Below are 9705 nucleotides of genomic sequence, written 5' to 3'. Positions count from 1 at the left end.
AACTAAGAAGCTTCTGCACCTCCAAAGAAACAGTGACCAAAATACAAAGACAGTCTACAGAATGGGAAAGGATATTCACCGAATACACATCTGACAAGGGTTTGATATCCAGGATATACAGAATACTGGTTAAACTCCACAAGAAGAAAACATCCAACCCCATCCAAAAATGGGGCAATGAAATGAACAGAAACTTTCTCAAAGAAGAAATCCGAATGGCAAAAAAGAACATGAGAAAATGCTCTACATCATTAATCATCAGGGAGATGCAGATCAAAACCACAATGAGATACCATCTCACACCTCAGAGACTGGCCCACATTCAAAAGAACAAAAGCAACCGATGCTGGCGTGGATGTGGCGAGAAAGGGACACTCCTTCACTGTTGGTGGGAATGTCCACTGGTTCAGCCCTTCTGGAAAACAGTATGGACGATTCTCAAAAAATTAGAAATTGAGCTCCCATTTGACCCAGCAATACCACTCCTGGGAATATATCCCAGAGAGGCAAAAATGTATAGTCGAAGTGACATCTGCACTTGTTTGTTCATTGCAGCACTCTTTACAGTAGCCAGAAACTGGAAGAGACCTGAGTGCCCAAGAACAGATGACTGGTTAAAGAAACTTTGGTACATCTACACAATGGAGTACTATGTAGCTGTTAGAAAAGATGAAGTCATGAAATTTACATACAAGTGGTACAATATGGAAAGTATCATGCTAAGCGAAATGCGTCAGAAAGAGAGGGATAGACATAGAAAGATTGCATTCATCTGGGGGATATAAAGAAACAAAATATGAGATTAATACCCAAGAATAGCTGAGATCAGCACCAGGAGGATTACTCCATAACTTAGAGGCCAGCCGGGTATCCTAGAGGAAAGGGCAGTTCAGATAGAGAAGGGAGCACCAAATAAAGTATGTTTGGAGGATCCTCCCAGGAGGGGAGATGCATGTCGAAAGTAGACCATGGACTGAACATGTTTGCCACTCAATGCCTCTTTTGCAGACCACAACACCCAAAAGGAAAGAGAGAACACAGGGGATTGCCCTGCCACAGAGACAGGGGGGATGGGGGGATGGGGGTGGGAGGGATATTATCCATGGTGGTGGAAAATGGGCACTGGTGGAGGGATGGGTATCTGATCATTGTATAATTGAAACCAAAGCACAAAAAATTGTAAATCTACAACTTTAAAAAAAATAAAATAAAATAAAGGGAAAAAAAAGTATAAAGTAGAAAACCAAAACAGGTCAATCACACAAAAGGAAATAATAAAAATTAAATAGATGAAATAGTAAAAATGAATATCCTCAAGAACAAAAGTCCTGATCCAGATGAAGTAGTTCTAGCAAACCTTCAGAGAAGACATTGCTACTTAAACTCTTCAGAATACAAAAAATAATCCAGCAACTGATCCTAACAGCTTCTATGAATCTAACATTAAACTAACATCCAAAGCTGATATAGGAACTTCTGGAAAAAAAATTTCAGATCAATCCCCATGATAAATATTAAATGAAAATATTCCTCCACAAAGCCAATAGTGTATCAAAAAATTCATACACCCCAATGAAGTGATATTTATACAGGAATTCAATGATTGCTCAAGATTTCCAAGCAATTAGCATACCACATCAATAAAAGAAATATATCATTATACCAACTTATGCATAGAAAGTTTTAAAAAGATACAACTTCCAATTATAATAAAAATTCAAAAATTAATGTAGTAGAATGAACCTTCTTCAAGATAGTAAGGGACATCTATAACAAGGTTATAGCACACATCTTTCTTAATGGTGAAAACTTGCAAGCATTTCATCTGAGATCATGACAAGGATGCCCACTTTCTTCATATTATTCAATATAAAATTAGAATTCTTAGCTATTGCAATTACTTTATACAAAGAAATCAAATGAGTACAAATTGGGAAAGAAATCAAATTATCACTAGCTGCAGATGACATCATTGTATACATAGGAGATCCTAAACATTACATTAAAAATTCACATAAGCAAGAAACCAATACAGTAAATTGCAAGGCCCAAAAATTTGTTGTATTTATATATGTGAATAAATCTGAGACAGTCATCAAAGAGTCCATTCCATTCAAAATAGTGTCTCAAAGCAAGTATCTATAAATTAATTTTTAAATATGAGGTATATCTATAATATGAAAACATTAAATCAGTTAAGATAGATATAAAGTACCTCAGAATATGGAAAATTATCCTACACATATGTAGTGGAAGAATAATATAGTTAGTATGACAGGTTATCAAAATTATAATATAGATTGATGCAATTACCATCTAAACTCATACAAAATTCAAGGACTCAGAAAAGTCAATTTTTTTGTTGTTTTGAATTTATTGTTTTGAATCATAAGCGTTCCCAAATGGGCAAATACATTTTGAGAAATGAGAAATTTGGAGGCATCTCATTTTCTACTTTTAAAGTATACTAAAAATTTACAGTTATCAAAATAGCATGGGACTGGAATAAAAACAGACTGGTAAGAACAAATACACAACAATGAATTACTATATCAATGGTTAAGTAGTTTTCAAAAAAGGATCTGATAACATGAAATGGAGTAAAGATAGCCTATTTACCAAATTGGTCTAGTAAATTTGAATGAATGGCCCATGTGTAAAAAATCTATATTAGGATACCCAGGACATTCTTCAAAGAAATGGAGCAAACACTCCTGAAATTTATATGGAACAATAAGCCCACACGAATAGCTAAAGCAATTCTTGGGGAAAAGAAAATGGGAGGAATCAACCTCCCTAACTTCAAACTCTACTACAAAGCAGTAATAATTAAAACAGCATGATACTGGAATAAAGGCAGACCTGTAGACCAATGGAACAGGATTGAATATACTGACTTCTCCTCCCAAGCATATGATCATCTAATCTTTGATGAGGGGGCAAGAAATGTGAAGTGGATCAGGGAAAGACTCTTTAACAAATTGTGCTGGCAAAACTGGATGGCTACATGCAAAAAAGGAGGCTCAGATCTCTGCCTAATGCCATGTAAAAAAGTAAGGCAAAAATGGATTAAAGACCTCAACATCAGACAGGAACCCATAAGGTACATTGAAGACAAAGTTGGCAAAACCATCCATGATATTGAAGCTAATGGTATCTTCAAAGATGTCACGCCACTGGCCAAGCAAGTGAAAACAGATATAGACAAATGGGACTATCTTAAACTAAGAAGCTTCTGCACCTCAAAAGAAACAGTGACCAAAATACAAAGAAAATCTAAAGAATGGGAAAGGATATTCGCCGAATACACATCTGACAAGGGGTTGATATCAAGGATAAACAAGGTACTAGTTGAACTCCACAAGAAGAAAGCATCCAACCCCATCAAAAAATGGGGCGACGAAATGAACAGAAATTTTCTCAAAGAGAAATCCGAATGGCTAAAAGGCACATGAGAAAATGCTCTACATCAATAATAATCAGGGAGATACAGATCAAAACAGCAATGAGATATAATTTCACATCACAGAGACTGACCCACATCCAAAAGAACAAAAGCAACCGGTGCTGGCGTGGATATGGCGAGAAAGTGATCCTCCTTCACTGTTGGTGGGAATGCTGATTGGTTCAGACCTTGTGGAAAACAGTATGGAGGATTCTCAAAAAATTAGAAATTGAGCTCCCATTTGACCCAGCAATATCACTCTGGATACTTTTTATCCCAGAGAGGCAAAAAAGTGTAGTCGAAGTAACATCTACACTTGTTTGTTAATTACAGCACTGTTTACAATAGCCAGAATTTGGAAAATACCTGAGTGCCCGAGAACAGGTGACTGGTTAAAGAAACTTTGGTACATTTACACAATGGAGTACTATGTAGCTGTTAGAAAAGATGAAGTCATGAGATTTACATACAAGTGTTACTACATGGAAAGTATCAAGTTAAGCGAAATGAGTCAGAAAGAGAGGGATAGACATAGAAAGATTGCATTCATCTGGGGAACATAAAGTAACAAAATGGGAGACTAACACCCAAGAGTGGCCGAGATCAGTACCAGGAATTTTGCTCCATGGCTTGGAGGCCAGCCACACATGCTAGGGAAAAAGGGAGCTCAGATATAAAAGGGAGCACCAAATAAAGGGTGTTGGGCAGATCCTCCCAGGATGGGAGAAGTAAGCTGAAAGTGGACTATATAAAAAACATGATTGCCACTCAATGCCTCTTTTGTAGGCCACAACACCCAAAAGGAGAGAGAGAAAAAAGGGAATCCCTGCAAAACAGGCAGTGTGGGATAGTGGGGTTGGGGGGTGGGAGGGATACTGGGACACGTGGTGGTGGAGGATGGGCACTGGTGGAGGGATGGGTACTTGATCATTGTATATCTGAAACTCAAGCACAAAAATTTGTAAGTCTACAACTGTATCTTATAGTGTTTCACTAATAAAAAATTTAAAAATATATAGGTGGAGTGCAGCAGGGCAGGGTATTTATCTTGCATGCAGCCAACATAAGTTCGATCCCCAGCACACCTGATGGTCTTCCATACACCGTTAGGAGTGATCCCTGAGTGATGAGCCTAGAGTAACGAAGCTCTGAGTACAGCTGGACCTGGCTCAAAAACAAAAAATAGAATAAAAATTTATGCTGAATCCATATTTGCACACCTTACACAAAGGTGAATCAAAGACCTTGAGATCAGATTAGGATTTATAAAGTGAATTGAATAAAATATCAACAGGTTACTCCAGGATTTAGGCTTCAAAAGTATTTTCAATTATATGATAACATTATTAAAATATATAGAATGAAAAATAAACTAAATGGGACTACATAAACTTAAAGTATTTCCTCACGGCAAAAAGAAACATGGGCAAAAACAAAAGACACCACACTGGAAAAATATATTTATATTAACCACATTAGGTAAATCTTGATATCAGAATATTTAAAGTATTCACAATGATATACAAAGCAATCCAAAATCATATACAGAAATAGGGTTAGAAATAAGGAGCTACTTCCCTGAAGAAGACAGGCAGATGGCTAATAGGTATATGATAATGTGCTCAGTGTCACTTATTATTTGGGAAATCCAAATCAAGGTGACAATGAGATATTGCCTCATACAAGTGAGAATGGCAGATAACAAAAATAGTGGTAACAATCTGTGTTGATGGGTACCACTGTAGCAATGTCCTCCCATTGCTCATCGATTTGCTCGAGCAGGCACCAGTAACACCTCCATCGTGAGACTTTTTGTTACTGTTTTTGGCATATCGAATATGACACAGGGAGCTTGCTAGGCTCTGCCATGTGGGCGGAATACTCTCAGTAGCTTACCGAGCTCCTGGGTCTGCCTCATTCAAGGGAAACGCCCTACCCACTGTGCTATCGCTCTATCCCGTGTTGATGGTTATGTGGCAAAAATGTAACACTCAGTCTTTGCTGGTAGAAATGTTTTCTAGTTAATTCCTGTGGAATAGAGTGTGAGGATTCTTCAGGAAAGTAAGGATTGACCTTCCAGACCACCTCAAGATTCCACTTCTATGTATCTACCACCAGGATATAAATTTTTCCCTTCAAAAGGACATATGTACTATGCACACTATTTTTTATTGCAACACTTAGTACACTAGGTAAAACATATAGAAAACCGGTGTTTTGACTGACAGATGAATGGATTATGAAGCTGTGATATATATACACAATGGAATACCATTTGGCTATAATGAAAGATGAGACAATGCAATTCGATGTGACTTGTATGGAATTGGAGGATAATTTGGCAAGGGAGTCAGAACAAGATGGAGAAATATAGGATGATCTCATTTATCTGTGTTTTAGAAAGTATCTGGACAAGATAATACTAGTGCTATAGGAATGAATGTCCAGATAGCCCTTGACTCCCGAATATAGGGAGTAAAGAGAAGGAAAGAAATTGAAAGGCAATGTAAGAAGAGGCAGATGGGAAATAATAGGGATCAGATGATCCTATATGTATAAAACTCGGAAGATTACAAAAATACTCATAGAATTAATAAATTCAGTTAATTTACATGATATATGATGACCATGCAAAATTGATTGCCTTTATATACAATAAAGTAAACTATTGTAAAGGAAATTAAAGAAACCATTGCTTTGAAATACTGTTTAAAATAATAAAAGTCAAAATATATATTTAAAGGAGGGTAAAATATCTACACTACTTATAACTACAAAACATTGATAAAATAATTAACTCGGAAATGGGACATATTATTTGTTCATGTTATGGAAGAATTTATATTATTATAGTCTATTCTACCCATACCAATCTACAGTTTTAATGATATTCCAATTAGAAATCCTAATATTTTAAAGAAACAGAAAAATATTGAAAATTTATATTTTGCAAAAATATCCAAATCATTTTTAAATGTAGAAGCACTGCACTTATATATTTCAAAATGCATTTAACCTATATTTGTTTAAATAAATTGTCACAAAGACAGATGTATAGACAAATGGAAGAGAAAAAGATGAAAAATCAAGACACATGGTCATTAATTTATCTCTCATAAGGATGTCAATAATATCCAATGGACAAACAGTGGTCTCCTCAACACAATATCATGAGAAAACTGAAATCCGTAATTGAACAAAAGGAAATGAACATTTACCTCAGCCATTCACAAAGTCAACTCAAATAGATTAGCCTTAGACTGATTTCTCAGCAAGAGAGTTCTTAAGTTAGTCTTGAGAATTTACTAAACTCTGTCATTGCTAGCTCTGTGTTATTTATTAGGTTATTGAGTTTACTTGGCTTCTTTGTTACTTTCTCATGTAATTTGGTGTGCTCCTAACAGCATTTTAGTATTGAGGAGTTAAGAGGTTAGGAAACTTAATTTCTAAAAGATCAGATTAGAAATATCATAGATTCAAATACATGGTCAGGGTCAATAAGTTAACATGGTAGCGACTGTGTGACACTGTGCATGACTCTCAGAACTTTTACAGCATGGGTTTGGGGGAAGGCTACCCACCCCACTTTGAGAAAACACTAGAGTTTTCTGTCTGAGCACTAGAGTACCTGAAATTAATCAGAATTTGATGTCTCTGCAAAGAATATTAGTGAAGCAGTTTAGTTGAACTCTTGGCATGCCTAAAGTAATGGGGTGTGGGTGTGATTTCTGGGGCTTCTGCAGGGTAGGTACTCAGGATCCTGCTTCTCCAGGGCTCTTAAGTGTTTTCAGCCAAGGGGACTAGTTGTCCATGAATTTTTGCTCCTTTGCTTGAATCTTCTTGAAGATTTAGTCATGAATCTGCAGAGCAGAGCAGGTGGGTGAGTCAATATGTTCACTGTGGGAGGTAAATGTTGATGTTTGCAATTTAAATGTCTCTCATGAACACCATCTTAATATAAATATATCTTTTTAATTACTCATTTGATTGTCCTAACTGGAAACCTTTATTTAAGGCCCTTTACATGCATTGTTCTATTTTTATTTCATTAATTATTACCATTTATTTTTGGCTCAATTCATCTTTAAGGATATGTATGCATATTTCTCACATTCAGTTATTAAACTTTATTGTGACCAGAAAGGTGTACAGCAGGTAGGGTATTTGCTTTGCACACTGATGACAAGGATTAAATCCCTGGTGTCACATATGCTTCCCCAAGTTGTTACAAGAATAAACCCTGAGCACTAGCTGGTGTGGCCCCATAACAAAACAAATAAAAAACAAACATACAAAAATTTTACATAAATATTTGCTATGTTACTAACACCACAACTTGATGACTCTACCTGTCATCCTACATTTATTTTCTTTTTTCTTTCTTTTTTTTTGTATTTTGGACAATACCCACATGTCCTCAGGACCTAATCCTGGCTCTGTTATCAGGAATCATTCTTGGCAGTGCTTGGGGGACCGTAAGTGGCATCATACTTTTTTTACATCACCAGAAATAAAACTTTTATTTGTTACCAATGAACATCTGAATTTTAAACAGGTTCTTTGACTGGTGGTTCATACCCATCAAACCGTTCAATTTTAACACCTGTCTCATCTCCAGTAGCTTTTCCAGAACTGCTACCTTCATCATGAAGCTCCATGAGTTTTCCCAATTTAAACTTAGGTCTCTTCAGCATTTTTACTTTTCTTACAAAGACATCATGGAGTGGCTAAATAGATTGGCAAACCTTTTCTATGTCTTTCCTAATGCTGTCTGGAATCAGTTTATTGACCACCTCTTTTAAGTCATTTGTCTGCAGCTCTCGAGTCATGATCTCCACCATCTTCTTCCAAATCTGGTGAACCTGCTGATGCTGAGCATAAGAGGTCTTCCAAACCTGGTTATTGCGCTTCTTAATGAAAGCAACACAGAATAGATGAAGCAAATAACCATCGGAATTCTTGACATCTACATGAGTGTCAATCAGGGTCTGCCATTTTTTGACCAAATTGTCATGGGTAAAGTCCATGCCATGGAAGTTTGTCAGGCAGTTTTTGCCTTGAACATCCTCCGTAATCATCTTGAATTTCCTAAAAGCAACTTTATCCTTCTGCAGATCAGCAAGGCTCACTTCAAATAAACGACCTAGAGGCCATCAGATGCAATTTTGGTTCCCTGGGTTCTGGTGACAAGCGTTTTCCCAGTATTTCTTACATTAAACATTGCGGGTGCTCTCATGTCATGCCAGTCTTTCTTAGATAATGGATCAACCACTTTCTTCTTGGTTCCCTTTTTGTTGCCTTTGGTAAGGCACTTGTTTTTGCCAAATGCCATGGTGCCACTCAGAGAGCCAAAAGGGGATTGGCATCATATTTTTAATTAAATTTTTATCATGTGTGCAATAAGCAATACATATTAATTTGACAATTATGCTTTCTACACTTTTGATAAAATAGTTATTTTTATCTATTCTGAGAACATTATTCTTGTGTCACCACAATCTATATCACAGTAATAATAGTAATAATAGTTTTATATAGGAAATACAAGATAAGAGGGGAGAAACTTTCAAAGTAAAAGAAAAATTAACACATTCCAAATTGAATGTTAGCAATTATGAAGGATAATGGAATCCACAATGTATCTAAAAATTTTCGGAATTAGTATCTTCGTGGCCGCACGACATCTTATTATGACATCTCATTCCTACTTTGACAAACTGGCAGGCTACCGAATGTAGCCTGCCCACACGGCAGAGTCTGGCACACTCCCCGTGGCGTACCCAATATGCCAAATACCAGTAACAATGATGGGTCTCATTCTCCTAAAGAGCCTTGAATATAATCTCAGGGCTAGGATGAAGGAGACGTTACTGGGGCCTGCTCGAGGCAATCGACGAATAACAGGATGATCTGTGATCTGTGAATAACAGTATCTTCTTCAACTATGAATGGCTTCTAAATGTTATGGTATTTTTTATCTCCATAGAACCAGTTCAGTGATCCTTCTACGTAAATGCTAACTAATTATTTTGACATGGTAATGAATTCAGAGTATGGTTAATATTATTAGGTAAACAATAGAACTTCAAAATTACGTTTTCAAAATTATGTATTGGGTGTTAAAGAGACATATTTTGATTAAGCTCTCCAGAGTCATTATTTAGTACAATCTAATGTAGCGTGTAGGTGTTGGTGTGTTTTAAAATAACCATTCTAAGAGACTTTTAGCAAAATGGCAGAATAGATATTGGGAAGAAAAA

At 36.3% G+C, this 9705-nt stretch overlaps 1 pseudogene; it reads right to left on the bottom strand.

Annotated features, from left to right (window-relative positions):
• Positions 1–7992: 7992 nt before the first annotated feature.
• Positions 7993–8777, bottom strand: LOC130032654 (40S ribosomal protein S3a-like; annotated as a pseudogene).
• Between the last annotated feature and the right edge of the window lie 928 nt (positions 8778–9705).

This window comes from Sorex fumeus, unplaced genomic scaffold, assembly GCF_029834395.1.
Source record: "Sorex fumeus unplaced genomic scaffold, SorFum_2.1 ptg000050l, whole genome shotgun sequence".
Taxonomy (NCBI): Eukaryota; Metazoa; Chordata; class Mammalia; order Eulipotyphla; family Soricidae; genus Sorex; species Sorex fumeus.
Note: the sequence above shows the minus strand (reverse complement) of the source record. Positions and strands in the feature narration are given on the sequence as shown.